Source organism: Rhipicephalus microplus, unplaced genomic scaffold, assembly GCF_043290135.1.
Source record: "Rhipicephalus microplus isolate Deutch F79 unplaced genomic scaffold, USDA_Rmic scaffold_219, whole genome shotgun sequence".
Lineage (NCBI taxonomy): Eukaryota > Metazoa > Arthropoda > Arachnida > Ixodida > Ixodidae > Rhipicephalus > Rhipicephalus microplus.
The window spans coordinates 170,001-185,000 of record NW_027464790.1 but is presented as its reverse complement, the minus strand read 5'-3'; the positions used below and the strand labels follow the sequence as shown (position 1 = coordinate 185,000).

At 62.1% G+C, this 15,000-nt stretch overlaps 2 non-coding genes across 2 annotated transcripts; both read right to left on the bottom strand.

The window, feature by feature from the left end:
• Nucleotides 1-810: 810 nt before the first annotated feature.
• On the bottom strand, nucleotides 811-963 carry LOC142792424 (5.8S ribosomal RNA). Its single transcript, XR_012890912.1, has one exon. It is a non-coding gene; the product is annotated as a 5.8S ribosomal RNA (ribosomal RNA).
• A 1,719-nt stretch (nucleotides 964-2,682) lies between these two features.
• LOC142792429 (small subunit ribosomal RNA) lies at nucleotides 2,683-4,497 on the bottom strand. Its single transcript, XR_012890917.1, has one exon. It is a non-coding gene; the product is annotated as a small subunit ribosomal RNA (ribosomal RNA).
• Between the last annotated feature and the right edge of the window lie 10,503 nt (nucleotides 4,498-15,000).

Here is a 15,000-nt window from a genome sequence, read left to right as displayed (position 1 = left end):
CGCCGCCGCAAGGGCAGCCACGCAGCCTGGCGAGAGGCATCGTCTCGTGTAGCGTCGCCCCCGCCCCAACTGGAGTGGCCCAGTTTTTTGAACGGGACGGGAACTGCGAAGCACTTAGACCGACGGCGGACTACGACGAGAACGCCTTAAGCTTCGCCAACGTTTCGCCAACTCGTGCGGGAGACTTTTTCCGCTTCGCGGCAAGTCGTCGCGCCGTGCTCTCCGCATCAACCGCGTACGCAGCGAACCGCAAACGTCGGGCGCAGCCTCCTCACCTCCCTGCGCTTTGCGCGCGAACGTTCCCTGTTCGCGCGGCAAAGCCTGGAGGAGGCACGGCCCCGCAGCGTGTTCGAGCGCCCGGTCTACGGGACACCCTGCTTACTTCGAGGGCAACAAGCGCAACGCAAGGCTGCGATCTCGCGCACTTTGCGCACGGCTGGAGAAGCTTTGCTGGCCGGCTTTCGCTCCTCGTGTTTACCGTGCGTTAAAGTTGCGCGTCCGTGGCTCTCGCAGCTCTTGCGCGCCCGGTCGCAGAGAGGAGTACGCAACCTCGACCGCACTTTCCCTGCAGGCTTCCTTCCGACTCGAAGTCCTGCGGCGGTCTCAACGAGGTGCCACATCCTCAATGCAGTCGGTCGCCCCCGTTTCGGTTGGGCTCTGGCACGACGGTCGCCACCGTCTCGCCCTTGAGTGGCCGCTGTTGGCGCTCGCTGTGAGGTGTTCAGCGTGCTGTCCGTGTTGCCGACGCGGTCAAAACGAGTCGACGGCTCACGTTCCCTTGTGCGCCGAAGGCTCTCTTGATATGTGATCCGACCCTCAGACAGACGAAGCCAAGGGAAGACCCAAGGCCGCAATGTGCGTTCAAAGAATCAGTGCTCAGTGTGTCCTGCAATTCACACCAAGTCTCGCAGCTGGCTGCGTTCTTCATCGACCCGAGAACCGAGTGATCCACCGCTTAGAGTCGTGAAAAAGTGTTTGTTCAATTCCGTACAGTCAAAACCAAACGTTTCTGGCACTCGGCCAAACAGTGGCCAAGAAGGGCGCTTTTCAGCGCACGCTTGGACTCCAAAACTCTGCCGCGCCTTTTTCGGCTGCCGCAAATCGAGCAAACGGTGTGTTTCGGACGGCGTTTCGCTTTCGCTACTTGCGAGTGCTTTCGTGGTCCACCCCTCTATAAATACTCGGGAGGCGTCGAAGCCGGTTCTCCAAGCCGGACCCGTAGGTATCGTTGTGTGCTCGCTCTCATTGGCCCGCCTAACCAGAAAATGCCTGCGGTACACCCATTTGGATAAGAGTGCACGCAGATGCGGGCCTCGACGGCTACACATTTCCTCGGGCGGCCGCCTCCCGGCCTCCGTGGAGCGCGGGATGCACGGTCCCATCGACAAGCCTCTCCCGTTTTTACCGTGGCGTCGCGGTTCACCACGGCAGGCGGGTCGGTCTCCTCCGCATAAAAAGGGGGACCCCCGCTTTTTGTTCCACGAAATCGCACAAGCTTTTTTCGCATCCACGGTTTGCCACCGCACACCAAAATGCCGATCCGGCTGCCTACTTTAGCCAACAGGTGGAGCCAGGCGCGCCGTACTTGCGCGGCACTTCCCACGTCCACCGAAGTCGGTGCCAAGGACCACTTTCGGCGCCGGAGCCGCGTACGAGCCTACTCGAGGCGGAAGAACGAAGCCAGCAAGGGCCTGGCCGCAAGTGCGTTCAATTGTCGGGACGTCCAAGTCCCTCGTTCTTCCGTGCTTCCTCTTTCGGCAAGTCGTTGCGGCACCTTCCCAAAGCGCGCAGACCCGCTAATCGCGACGAGCGCGACGTGGCCGTGCCGCCTTTCCCTCGGCAGCAAGCAAAACGCCTGGCAACGTCGACGCTCCCCTAACCGCGATCTCGCACCGTGTTTCGTGTGGCGAATTCAAAAGCCGGCCGGCGCTGCTGCAACCATTACGGTCGGTACGCATACGCCGCGGAGGGCGGGACGGTCATCGGAGCGTGCGGTTCCTCCATCGAGTACTGCGCACCTCGGCCGTCGCATCGCCGTGCCATGACCGGCCGCGCGTCAACGCGAACCGGTGCCAGCGAGATCCCTCGCCTGCAAGAACCGACCGGCAGCCTCCGTCACCCGAGGACGCGGAGGCGCTTGCCGCGGACGGCGGGACGGTATGCACTGGTGCACAGCGGACCCGTCACATCGCCAGTTCCTTGACCGACCGCCGACGCTTGTGCCGTTCCTCTCGTACTTGGCAGTCGCCGCGCGATTGTCGGGTCTCGTTCTTGCACGCTCGAACGGTCGGGAGGGCACTCGGCTGGCGTTTCGGGAACGCGCAGCCTCGCCTTCTACCGACGTAACCACGACTCGCCGTTCGCGCTCCGCCGCTCCTGTTTACAGTACTAGGCGGTCCCGCAGCGGTCGGGTCGCGCATTTCGAGCGCTTCGAGCCACGGTGCAGTGGCGGGTCGAAAGCCGACCTATGAGTGCGTTGCGCCGTTTGTACCCGCGTCCGCCACCTGGCCGACCGTCCAAGGTCGCGGTGTTGGCGTCCGCTGGGCGCAACAATTTGTCACGGGGTGCCGCTCCACATTCAGGCAGCCCCGTGGGGAAAAGCCGACCCCGCGTCCAAACGGGGTCAGCGGCAGAAAGTGTCGGGCGCAGACGCAGCTGAGGCGCTCACCCTTCACAATCCGTTAATGATCCTTCCGCAGGTTCACCTACGGAAACCTTGTTACGACTTTTACTTCCTCTAAATGATCAAGTTTGGTCATCTTTCCAACAGACCGGCGCAACCGAAAGGCCGCGCCGGACATCGGTCCGAAGACCTCACTAAATCATTCAATCGGTAGTAGCGACGGGCGGTGTGTACAAAGGGCAGGGACGTAATCAACGCGAGCTTATGACTCGCGCTTACTGGGAATTCCTCGTTCAAGGGGAACAATTGCAAGCCCCTATCCCAATCACGAAAGAAGTTCCACGGGTTACCCAGTCTTTTCAGACAGGGATAAAGACACGCTGCTTCCTTCAGTGTAGCGCGCGTGCGGCCCCGGACATCTAAGGGCATCACAGACCTGTTATTGCTCTGTTTCGTGCGGCTAGGAGCCGCTTGTCCCTCTAAGAAGGTTGTAAGGTGCTGGGAACCCCGTACCTATTTAATAGGCTAGAGTCTCGTTCGTTATCGGAATTAACCAGACAAATCGCTCCACCAACTAAGAACGGCCATGCACCACCATCCACCGAATCAAGAAAGAGCTCTCAATCTGTCAATCCTCCCAGTGTCCGGGCCGGGTAAGTTTTCCCGTGTTGAGTCAAATTAAGCCGCAGGCTCCACTCCTGGTGGTGCCCTTCCGTCAATTCCTTTAAGTTTCAGCTTTGCAACCATACTTCCCCCGGAACCCAAATACTTTGGTTTCCCGGAAGCTGCCCGCCGAGTCATTTGAGTAACTCAGGCGGATCGCTGGTTGGCATCGTTTATGGTCAGAACTAGGGCGGTATCTGATCGCCTTCGAACCTCTGACTTTCGTTCTTGATCAATGAAAACATTCTTGGCAAATGCTTTCGCAGTAGTTCGTCTTGCGACGGTCCAAGAATTTCACCTCTAGCGCCGCAATACGAATGCCCCCGTCCGTCCCTCTTAATCATTACCTCGTATTCCAAAAACCAACAGAACAGAAACGAGGTCTTGTTCTATTATTCCATGCAAGTTTATTCAGGCGACTCGCCTGCGTTGAGCACTCTAATTTTTTCAAAGTAAAAGCACCGGCCATCTCGAGGCACACAATGAAGTGCACCAAGAAAGAACCGGCATGATGTTCAGTCCGAGCCGTCGCATCGGGTAGATGCACTACTCGTCTGGAACTGAGATCCAACTACGAGCTTTTTAACCGCAGCAGCTTTAGTATACGCTATTGGAGCTGGAATTACCGCGGCTGCTGGCACCAGACTTGCCCTCCAATTGATCCTCGTTAAAGGATTTAGAGTGTACTCATTTCAATTACGGGGCCTCAAAAGAGTCCCGTATTGTTATTTTTCGTCACTACCTCCCCGTGCCGGGAGTGGGTAATTTGCGCGCCTGCTGCCTTCCTTGGATGTGGTAGCCGTTTCTCAGGCTCCCTCTCCGGAATCGAACCCTGATTCTCCGTTACCCGTAACAACCATGGTAAGCAAGTAACCTACCATCGAAAGTTGATAAGGCAGACACTTGAAAGAAACGTCGCCGGCTCGTGGCCATGCGATCAGCACAAAGTTATCCAGAGTCACCACACAATACGGGCCGAAACCCGATCGATCTTGGTCTAATAAAAGCACCCGTTACCCAAAGGGCTCCAGGCTCACTGCATGTATTAGCTCTAGAATTGCCACAGTTATCCAAGTAGGAAGAAACGATCTAAGGAACCATAACTGATTTAATGAGCCATTCGCGGTTTCGCCTTATTTCGGCATGTACTTAGACATGCATGGCTTAATCTTTGAGACAAGCATATGATTACTGGCAGGATCAACCAGGTAATCGTTCGACTGCGCGTCCGTCCTCGCCTTCGGCGGGCCGGACGCAGTCTGTGTGCGGCGGAGGCCACCTTCAGGCGCCCCAACACGCTTATTTTGCACTCCGAGATGACGGCGTTCGAGCTCGCTACGGCACAACCTTCCCGAAAGACGAGTGGGAGCCGTGCGGCAAGAAGCACGTTCATGCTCGCTCTTTTTCGTTGCATCGACTCGGTCGCGCCGTGCGGGTTGCCCAAGCCCGCTGCACTGTCGGTGGACCGGCCGGAACTAGCAACGGAGCCGAGACTGCAAAGCCGCCAGACGACGGGTCACGCCCGCGTCTTCGGCGCTTTCGCATCTGAATCGCCCGAGGACGACACGGAACACACCTCGATATCGTGGTAAAACGGCACCGTCCGACAACCAGCCCCTAACGCATCAAGCGGATGAGGCTGCAGACGACTGCCGTGGATTCCCCTGGAGCAGACCCGAGGACACGCTTGACGAGGCCGAAGCCCGCCGCATATCAGACACCCGGTCGCTTTCGCGTACGCCGCTCACGAGAACCCCCACATAATAGCAGCGATAAGTACCCAGACCTCCTTGGGCACTAATACGAGCGTACTCGAGAAAATTTCACCGCGGGTGTGCCCCGAAACGTGTGGCACGTTGAGCGTGCCACAAGTCTACGTCGCTCTCAAACCCGCCGAGGTCGTAGAATTTGCGACCCTACTCACGAAATTCCCACCGAGGATACGGCCGCAAACGTACCGCACCTTGGGTAGGCCACGAGTTTGTGCAACACTACGCTGACGGCACAGCACCGAGGTCGTGCGCGCACGCACGGGAAAATTCCGCCGCGGTTTCTGCCGAAAACGTGAGGCACCACGACTCTCCGCAAGTTCGCGTCGACTGCGAAAGACCGAAGTCGTGAACGACGTGTCCGCTACTCGCCGCCGACACGCTGGACACCAAACGTACAACGACTCGACGGCGTCGTAGAGGCCCACGACGCGGTTTTCCTTAACGACGTCTCGGCGTGGCACCGACAGGTTAGAACGGCCGACCAACGTTCCCTGTCCGCCGTTCGGCTCAGTCGAAGGGCTCGGCGACTTCGGCAACGCTGCGAAGCCGCACGGTGACGCACGCCATGTCCCCATTTTTTTTTTTTTTCTTTCTGCGTCTGCCGGGGTGCCCCTATAATAGCAGCGATAAGCACCCAGACCGCCGTGGGTCGCTCGCCCCGGCTGACGTGGTTTTTCGTACTCCTGCGGCGGTCGCCGTCAAGCACGTCCAAATACGCTACTTTCGTGGGCGCATTCACGCTCTTTCGCTTCGCCGGAGTGCCAGCACTCACTCTGCCAAAAACGGCGAACATCCGAGCGGCGGTTCCCACTTTTGCGTCGGCGTCGCAAACCCCGCCCCGGCAGACGAGGTTTGCCGTACTCGTGCGACGGTGGCCGGCGGGCACGTCGAAAGACGCCGATATCGTGCGCGAATTGGCGCACCTTGGCTTCACCGGAGTGCCGCCACTGACTCCTCCAAAAACGGCGAAGATCCGAGCGGCGCTTCCCACTTTCGCATCGGCGTCCCGAACTCCGCCCCGGCTGACGCGGTTTACCGTACTCGTGCGACGGTCGCCGGCGAGCACGTGGAAAGACGCCGATATCGTGCCCGAATCGGCTCCGTTCGGCTTCGCCGGAGTGCCAGCACTGGCTCGGCGAAAGACGACGAACATCCGAGCGACGGTTCTCACTATTGCGTACGCGTCGCAAACCCCGCCCCGGCAGACGCACTTTGCCGTACTCGTGCGACGGTCGCCGGCGAGCACGTAGAAAGACGCCGATATCGTGCCGGAATCGGCCCCGTTTGGCTTCGCCGGAGTGCCAGCACTCACTCGGCCACAAACGGCGAACATCCGAGCGGCGGTTCCCACTTAGCCGTCGGCGTCCCGAACTCCGCCCCGGCAGACGCGGTTGCCGAGCTCGTGCGACTAGCGACCGCGAAGCCGTCTCGCGACGCCGCTTTCGTGCGCGGCTCCCACTGCGACCTGGGTCACCCGAGGTCGACGAGCAAGAAAGAATGTCGAAAAAAAATTTTTTTTTTTTTGCGTCTGCCGGGGTGCCCCTATAATAGCAGCGATAAGCACCCAGACCGCCATGGGTCGCTCGCCCCGGCTGACGTGGTTTTTCGTTTTCCTGCGGTGGTCGTCGTCAAGCACGTCCAAACACGCCACTTTCGTGGGCGCATTCGCGCTCTTTCGCTTCGCCGGAGTGCCAGCACTCACTCTGCCAAAAACGGCGAACATCCTAGTGGCGGTTCCCACTTTTGCGTCGGCGTCGCCAACCCCGCCCCGGCATACGCGGTTTGCCGTACTCGTGCGGCGGTGGCCGGCGGGCACGTCGAAAGACACCGATATCGTGCGCGAGTCGATGCTTCTTGGTCTCGCAGGAGGGCCGCCACTCACTCCTGCAAAAACGGCGAAGATCCGAGCGGCGCTTCCCACTTTTTCGTCGGCATCGCAAACCTCGCCCCGGCAGACGCGCTTTGCCGTACTCGTGCGACGGTCGCCGGCGAGCACGTCGAAATACGCCGATATCGTGCCCGAATCGGCCCCGTTTCGCTTCGCCGGAGTGCCAGCACTCACTCGGCCAAAAACGGCGAACATCCGAGCAGCGGTACCCACTTAGCCGTCGGCATCCCGAACTCCGCGCCGGCTGACGCGGTTGCCGAGCTCGTGCGACTAGCGACCGCGAACGCGTCTCGCGACGCCGCTTTCGTGCGCGGCTCCCATTGCGACCTGGGTTACCCGAGCTCGACCAGCAAAAAAGAAGGTCGAAAAAAAATTTTTTTTTTCTGCGTCTGCCGGGGTGCCCCTATAATAGCAGCGATAAGCACCCAGACCGCCGTGGGTCGCTCGCCCCGGCTGACGTGGTTTTTCGTACTCCTGCAGCGGTCGCCGTCAAGCACGTCCAAATACGCCACTTTCGTGGGCGCTTTCGCGCTCTTTCGCGTCGCCGGTGTGCCAGCACTCACTCTGCCAAAAACGGCGAACATCCTAGTGGCGGTTCCCACTTTTGCGTCGGCGTCGCCAACCCCGCCCCGGCATACGCGGTTTGCCGTACTCGTGCGGCGGTGGCCGGCGGGCACGTCGAAAGACACCGATATCGTGCGCGAGTCGATGCTTCTTGGTCTCGCAGGAGGGCCGCCACTCACTCCTGCAAAAACGGCGAAGATCCGAGCGGCGCTTCCCACTTTTTCGTCGGCATCGCAAACCTCGCCCCGGCAGACGCGCTTTGCCGTACTCGTGCGACGGTCGCCGGCGAGCACGTCGAAATACGCCGATATCGTGCCCGAATCGGCCCCGTTTCGCTTCGCCGGAGTGCCAGCACTCACTCGGCCAAAAACGGCGAACATCCGAGCAGCGGTACCCACTTAGCCGTCGGCATCCCGAACTCCGCGCCGGCTGACGCGGTTGCCGAGCTCGTGCGACTAGCGACCGCGAACGCGTCTCGCGACGCCGCTTTCGTGCGCGGCTCCCATTGCGACCTGGGTTACCCGAGCTCGACCAGCAAAAAAGAAGGTCGAAAAAAAATTTTTTTTTTCTGCGTCTGCCGGGGTGCCCCTATAATAGCAGCGATAAGCACCCAGACCGCCGTGGGTCGCTCGCCCCGGCTGACGTGGTTTTTCGTACTCCTGCAGCGGTCGCCGTCAAGCACGTCCAAATACGCCACTTTCGTGGGCGCTTTCGCGCTCTTTCGCGTCGCCGGTGTGCCAGCACTCACTCTGCCAAAAACGGCCAACATCCGAGCGGCGGTTCCCACTTTTGCGTCGGCGTCGTAAACCCCGCCCCGGCAGACGCGGTTTGCCCTACTCGTTCGACGGTCGCCGGCGAGCGCGTCGAAAGACGCCGATATCGTGCGCTAATTGGCGCTCCTTGGCTTCTCCGGAGTGCCGCCACTCACTCCTCCAAAAACGGCGAAGATCCGAGCGGCGTTCTCCACTTTCGCATCGGCGTCCCGAACTCCGCCCGGGCTGACGCGGTTTACCGTACTCGTGCGACGGTCGCCGCCGGGCACGTCGAAAGACGCCGATATCGTGCCGTAATCGGCCCCGTTTGGCTTCGCCCGAGTGCCAGCACTCACTCGGCCAAAAACGGCGAACATCCGAGCAGCGTTTCCCACTTTCGCATCGGCGTCCCGAAGCCCGCCCCGGCAGACGCGGTTTGCCCTACTCGAGCGACGGTCGCCGGCGATCACGTCGAAAGGCGCCGAATTCGTGCACGAATCGATGCTTCTTGGTCTCGCAGGAGGGCCGCCACTCACTCCTGCAAAAACGGCGAAGATCCGAGTTGCGCTTCCCACTTTTTCGTCGGCGTCCCGAACTACGCCCCGGCTGACGCGGTTTACCGTACTCGTGCGACGGTCGCCGGCGGGCACTTCAAAATACGCCGATTTCGTGGGCGCATTCACGCTGTTTCGCTTCCCCGGAGTGCCAACACTCACTCTGCCGAAAGCGGCGATCATCCGAGCGGCGGTTCCCACTTTTGCGTCGGCTTCGCAAACGGCGCCCCGGCAGACGCGCTCGTGCGACGTACTCGTGCGACGGTCGCCGGCGAGCACGTCGAAAGACGCCGATATCGTGCTCGAATCGACCCCGTTTCGCTTCGCCGGAGTGCTGCCAGTCACGGCGCAGAAAACGGCGAACAAGTGTTTTTTTTTTTTTTCCTAGAATTTGTGTTATAGAAGGCACATTTGATATCGGACGATAATTTTCAACTTTATCACGCGCACCGATTTTCGTGTAGAGGTTTGCAAGTTTATGGGAATTTCTCCACTTGGAATAATGCGATTTAGTAGTACTACGAGAACTTCATGGATGTACTCAAGGGTACGGGGCAAGTCAGTTACGTCAACACCTGCAGATTTTTTACACTTCAAACTGAAAATTGTTGGTTGTGAGTCCTCGTGTGATATTAAAGGCCGATTCGCTAACACATAGAACAAAGAAAGAAAGGAAGAAAAAACGCCCGCGCTCGCTCAAGAAACCTGGGTTCGCAACAAGTGGCAACAACAAGCAACCGAGCGAGTGCGCCAAAACCCGTGGCGGCCGAACAAACGCGAAGTCCCAACCGCGTCAGCCGGGGCGGCACGGGACAGGAAAAATCACTTCAGCCGGGGCGGCGGGGCACCGAATAAACCTCGTCACCTCGTCGCAGGATAAAAGAGGAAACAAAAAGTCTAAACAGCGTCTGCTGGAGCGAATGCGTAATAAAACAACAACAACAACAAAAAAAAAACACCCGCGCTCAAGAAGTCTGCAATCCTCACAAAAGGCGACTGTGACCGAGCAGCGTCAGCCGGGGCCGTGCGGAAACGGAAAAACCGCGACTACCGGGGCGTCGAGGCACCGAAAAATCCACTTCAGCCGCGGCGAAAAAAAAAAACAAAAAGAAAGACGGAGGGGGGGGGGGAACCACGTCTGCCGGGGCGAAGGAAAAAAAAAAACGCGTCTGCCGGGGCGAGCCCGGGTGCGGCACCACCGGGAAAACTGTGGCAAACAGACATGGCGATCGAGTGAGTGGGCCGCCAGCCAGGCTCAGCCAAAAAGTGCAAAGTCCGAACTGCGTCAGCCGGGGCGGCAAAAACCGCGTCAGCCGGGGCGGCGCAAAAAACCGCGTCTGCCGGGGCGGCACGAAACCGCGTCAGCCGGGGCGGGGCGAAAACTGCGTCAGCCGGGGCGAAAAGAAAAAAAAAAAACGCGTCTGCCGGGGCAAGCCCGGGTGCGGCACCACCGGGAAAACTGTGGCAAACAGACATGGCGATCGAGTGAGTGGGCCGCCAGCCAGGCACAGCCGAAAAGTGCAAAGTCCGAACCGTGTCAGCCGGGGCGACGCAAAAACCGCGTCAGCCGGGGCGGCGCGAAAACCGCGTCAGCCGGGGCGGCACGAAACCGCGTCAGCCGGGGCGGCGCGAAAACTGCGTCAGCCGGGGCGGCGCGAAAACCTCGTCAGCCGGGGCGAGCGAAAAGGGGGGGGGGGGGAGAACCACGTCTGCCGGGGCGAAAGAAAAAAAAAACGCGTCTGCCGGGGCGAGCCCGGGTGCGGCACCACCGGGAAGACTGTGGCAAACAGACATGGCGATCGAGTGAGTGGGCCGCCAGCCAGGCTCAGCCCAAAAAGTGCCAAGTCCGAACTGCGTCAGCCGGGGCGGCAAAAACCGCGTCAGCCGGGGCGGCGCGAAAACCGCGTCTGCCGGGGCGGCGCGAAAACTGCGTCAGCCGGGGCGAGCCCGGGTGCGGCACCACCGGGAAAACTGTGGCTAACAGACATGGCGATCGAGTGAGTGGGCCACCAGCCAGGCTCAGCCAAAAAGTGCCAAGTCCGAACTGCGTCAGCCGGGGCGGCAAAAACCGCGTCAGCCGGGGCGGCGCAAAAAAACCGCGTCTGCCGGGGCGGCACGAAACCGCGTCAGCCGGGGCGGCGCGAAAACTGCGTCAGCCGGGGCGAAAGAAAAAAAAAACGCGTCTGCCGGGGCGAGCCCGGGTGCGGCACCACCGGGAAAACTGTGGCAAACAGACATGGCGATCGAGTGAGTGGGCCGCCAGCCAGGCACAGCCGAAAAGTGCTAAGTCCGAACTGCGTCTGCCGGGGCGGCACGAAACCGCGTCAGCCGGGGCGGCGCGAAAACCGCGTCTGCCGGGGCGGCACGAAACCGCGTCAGCCGGGGCGGCGCGAAAACTGCGTCAGCCGGGGCGAGCCCGGGTGCGGCACCACCGGGAAAACTGTGGCAAACAGACATGGCGATCGAGTGAGTGGGCCGCCAGCCAGGCACAGCCGAAAAGTGCTAAGTCCGAACTGCGTCTGCCGGGGCGGCACGAAACCGCGTCAGCCGGGGCGGCGCGAAAACCGCGTCTGCCGGGGCGGCACGAAACCGCGTCAGCCGGGGCGGCGCGAAAACTGCGTCAGCCGGGGCGAGCCCGGGTGCGGCACCACCGGGAAAACTGTGGCAAACAGACATGGCGATCGAGTGAGTGGGCCGCCAGCCAGGCACAGCCGAAAAGTGCTAAGTCCGAACTGCGTCAGCCGGGGCGGCAAAAACCGCGTCAGCCGGGGCGGCGCAAAAAACCGCGTCTGCCGGGGCGGCACGAAACCGCGTCAGCCGGGGCGGCGCGAAAACTGCGTCAGCCGGGGCGAAAGAAAAAAAAAAAACGCGTCTGCCGGGGCGAGCCCGGGTGCGGCACCACCGGGAAAACTGTGGCAAACAGACATGGCGATCGAGTGAGTGGGCCGCCAGCCAGGCACAGCCGAAAAGTGCTAAGTCCGAACTGCGTCTGCCGGGGCGGCACGAAACCGCGTCAGCCGGGGCGGCGCGAAAACCGCGTCTGCCGGGGCGGCACGAAACCGCGTCAGCCGGGGCGGCGCGAAAACTGCGTCAGCCGGGGCGAGCCCGGGTGCGGCACCACCGGGAAAACTGTGGCAAACAGACATGGCGATCGAGTGAGTGGGCCGCCAGCCAGGCACAGCCGAAAAGTGCTAAGTCCGAACTGCGTCTGCCGGGGCGGCACGAAACCGCGTCAGCCGGGGCGGCGCGAAAACCGCGTCTGCCGGGGCGGCACGAAACCGCGTCAGCCGGGGCGGCGCGAAAACTGCGTCAGCCGGGGCGAGCCCGGGTGCGGCACCACCGGGAAAACTGTGGCAAACAGACATGGCGATCGAGTGAGTGGGCCGCCAGCCAGGCACAGCCGAAAAGTGCAAAGTCCGAACCGTGTCAGCCGGGGCGACGCAAAAACCGCGTCAGCCGGGGCGGCGCGAAAACCGCGTCAGCCGGGGCGGCACGAAACCGCGTCAGCCGGGGCGGCGCGAAAACTGCGTCAGCCGGGGCGGCGCGAAAACCTCGTCAGCCGGGGCGAGCGAAAAGGGGGGGGGGGGAACCACGTCTGCCGGGGCGAAAGAAAAAAAAAACGCGTCTGCCGGGGCGAGCCCGGGTGCGGCACCACCGGGAAGACTGTGGCAAACAGACATGGCGATCGAGTGAGTGGGCCGCCAGCCAGGCTCAGCCCAAAAAGTGCCAAGTCCGAACTGCGTCAGCCGGGGCGGCAAAACCGCGTCAGCCGGGGCGGCGCGAAAACCGCGTCTGCCGGGGCGGCGCGAAAACTGCGTCAGCCGGGGCGAGCCCGGGTGCGGCACCACCGGGAAAACTGTGGCTAACAGACATGGCGATCGAGTGAGTGGGCCACCAGCCAGGCTCAGCCAAAAAGTGCCAAGTCCGAACTGCGTCAGCCGGGGCGGCAAAAACCGCGTCAGCCGGGGCGGCGCAAAAAAACCGCGTCTGCCGGGGCGGCACGAAACCGCGTCAGCCGGGGCGGCGCGAAAACTGCGTCAGCCGGGGCGAAAGAAAAAAAAAACGCGTCTGCCGGGGCGAGCCCGGGTGCGGCACCACCGGGAAAACTGTGGCAAACAGACATGGCGATCGAGTGAGTGGGCCGCCAGCCAGGCACAGCCGAAAAGTGCTAAGTCCGAACTGCGTCTGCCGGGGCGGCACGAAACCGCGTCAGCCGGGGCGGCGCGAAAACCGCGTCTGCCGGGGCGGCACGAAACCGCGTCAGCCGGGGCGGCGCGAAAACTGCGTCAGCCGGGGCGAGCCCGGGTGCGGCACCACCGGGAAAACTGTGGCAAACAGACATGGCGATCGAGTGAGTGGGCCGCCAGCCAGGCACAGCCGAAAAGTGCTAAGTCCGAACTGCGTCTGCCGGGGCGGCACGAAACCGCGTCAGCCGGGGCGGCGCGAAAACCGCGTCTGCCGGGGCGGCACGAAACCGCGTCAGCCGGGGCGGCGCGAAAACTGCGTCAGCCGGGGCGAGCCCGGGTGCGGCACCACCGGGAAAACTGTGGCAAACAGACATGGCGATCGAGTGAGTGGGCCGCCAGCCAGGCACAGCCGAAAAGTGCTAAGTCCGAACTGCGTCAGCCGGGGCGGCAAAAACCGCGTCAGCCGGGGCGGCGCAAAAAACCGCGTCTGCCGGGGCGGCACGAAACCGCGTCAGCCGGGGCGGCGCGAAAACTGCGTCAGCCGGGGCGAAAGAAAAAAAAAAACGCGTCTGCCGGGGCGAGCCCGGGTGCGGCACCACCGGGAAAACTGTGGCAAACAGACATGGCGATCGAGTGAGTGGGCCGCCAGCCAGGCACAGCCGAAAAGTGCTAAGTCCGAACTGCGTCTGCCGGGGCGGCACGAAACCGCGTCAGCCGGGGCGGCGCGAAAACCGCGTCTGCCGGGGCGGCACGAAACCGCGTCAGCCGGGGCGGCGCGAAAACTGCGTCAGCCGGGGCGAGCCCGGGTGCGGCACCACCGGGAAAACTGTGGCAAACAGACATGGCGATTGAGTGAGTGGGCCGCCAGCCAGGCACAGCCGAAAAGTGCTAAGTCCGAACTGCGTCTGCCGGGGCGGCACGAAACCGCGTCAGCCGGGGCGGCGCGAAAACCGCGTCTGCCGGGGCGGCACGAAACCGCGTCAGCCGGGGCGGCGCGAAAACTGCGTCAGCCGGGGCGAGCCCGGGTGCGGCACCACCGGGAAAACTGTGGCAAACAGACATGGCGATCGAGTGAGTGGGCCGCCAGCCAGGCACAGCCGAAAAGTGCTAAGTCCGAACTGCGTCTGCCGGGGCGGCACGAAACCGCGTCAGCCGGGGCGGCGCGAAAACCGCGTCTGCCGGGGCGGCACGAAACCGCGTCAGCCGGGGCGGCGCGAAAACTGCGTCAGCCGGGGCGAGCCCGGGTGCGGCACCACCGGGAAAACTGTGGCAAACAGACATGGCGATCGAGTGAGTGGGCCGCCAGCCAGGCACAGCCGAAAAGTGCAAAGTCCGAACCGTGTCAGCCGGGGCGACGCAAAAACCGCGTCAGCCGGGGCGGCGCGAAAACCGCGTCTGCCGGGGCGGCACGAAACCGCGTCAGCCGGGGCGGCGCGAAAACTGCGTCAGCCGGGGCGAGCCCGGGTGCGGCACCACCGGGAAAACTGTGGCAAACAGACATGGCGATCGAGTGAGTGGGCCGCCAGCCAGGCACAGCCGAAAAGTGCTAAGTCCGAACTGCGTCAGCCGGGGCGGCAAAAACCGCGTCAGCCGGGGCGGCGCAAAAACCGCGTCTGCCGGGGCGAAATAAAAAAAAAACAAAGAAAAAAGCCCGCGCTTAATCAAAAGAAAACAAAGAAAAAAGCTTGCGCTTAATCAAAAGAAAACAAACAAAAAAAGTTCGCGCTTAAGCCTGGCGGTGGAACCACCGGGGCAAACAGACCTGGCGATCGAGTGAGTGGGCCGCCAGCCGGGGTGAGCCAAAAAGTGCAAAGTCCGAACCGCGTCAGCCGGGGCGACGCAAAAACCGCGTCAGCCGGGGCGGCGCGAAAACCGCGTCAGCCGGGGCGGCGCGAAAACCGCGTCAGCCGGGGCGGCGCAAAAACCGCGTCAGCCGGGGCGGCGCAAAAACTGCGTCAGCCGGGGCGGCACGGAAAAACGAAAACCGCGTCAGCCGG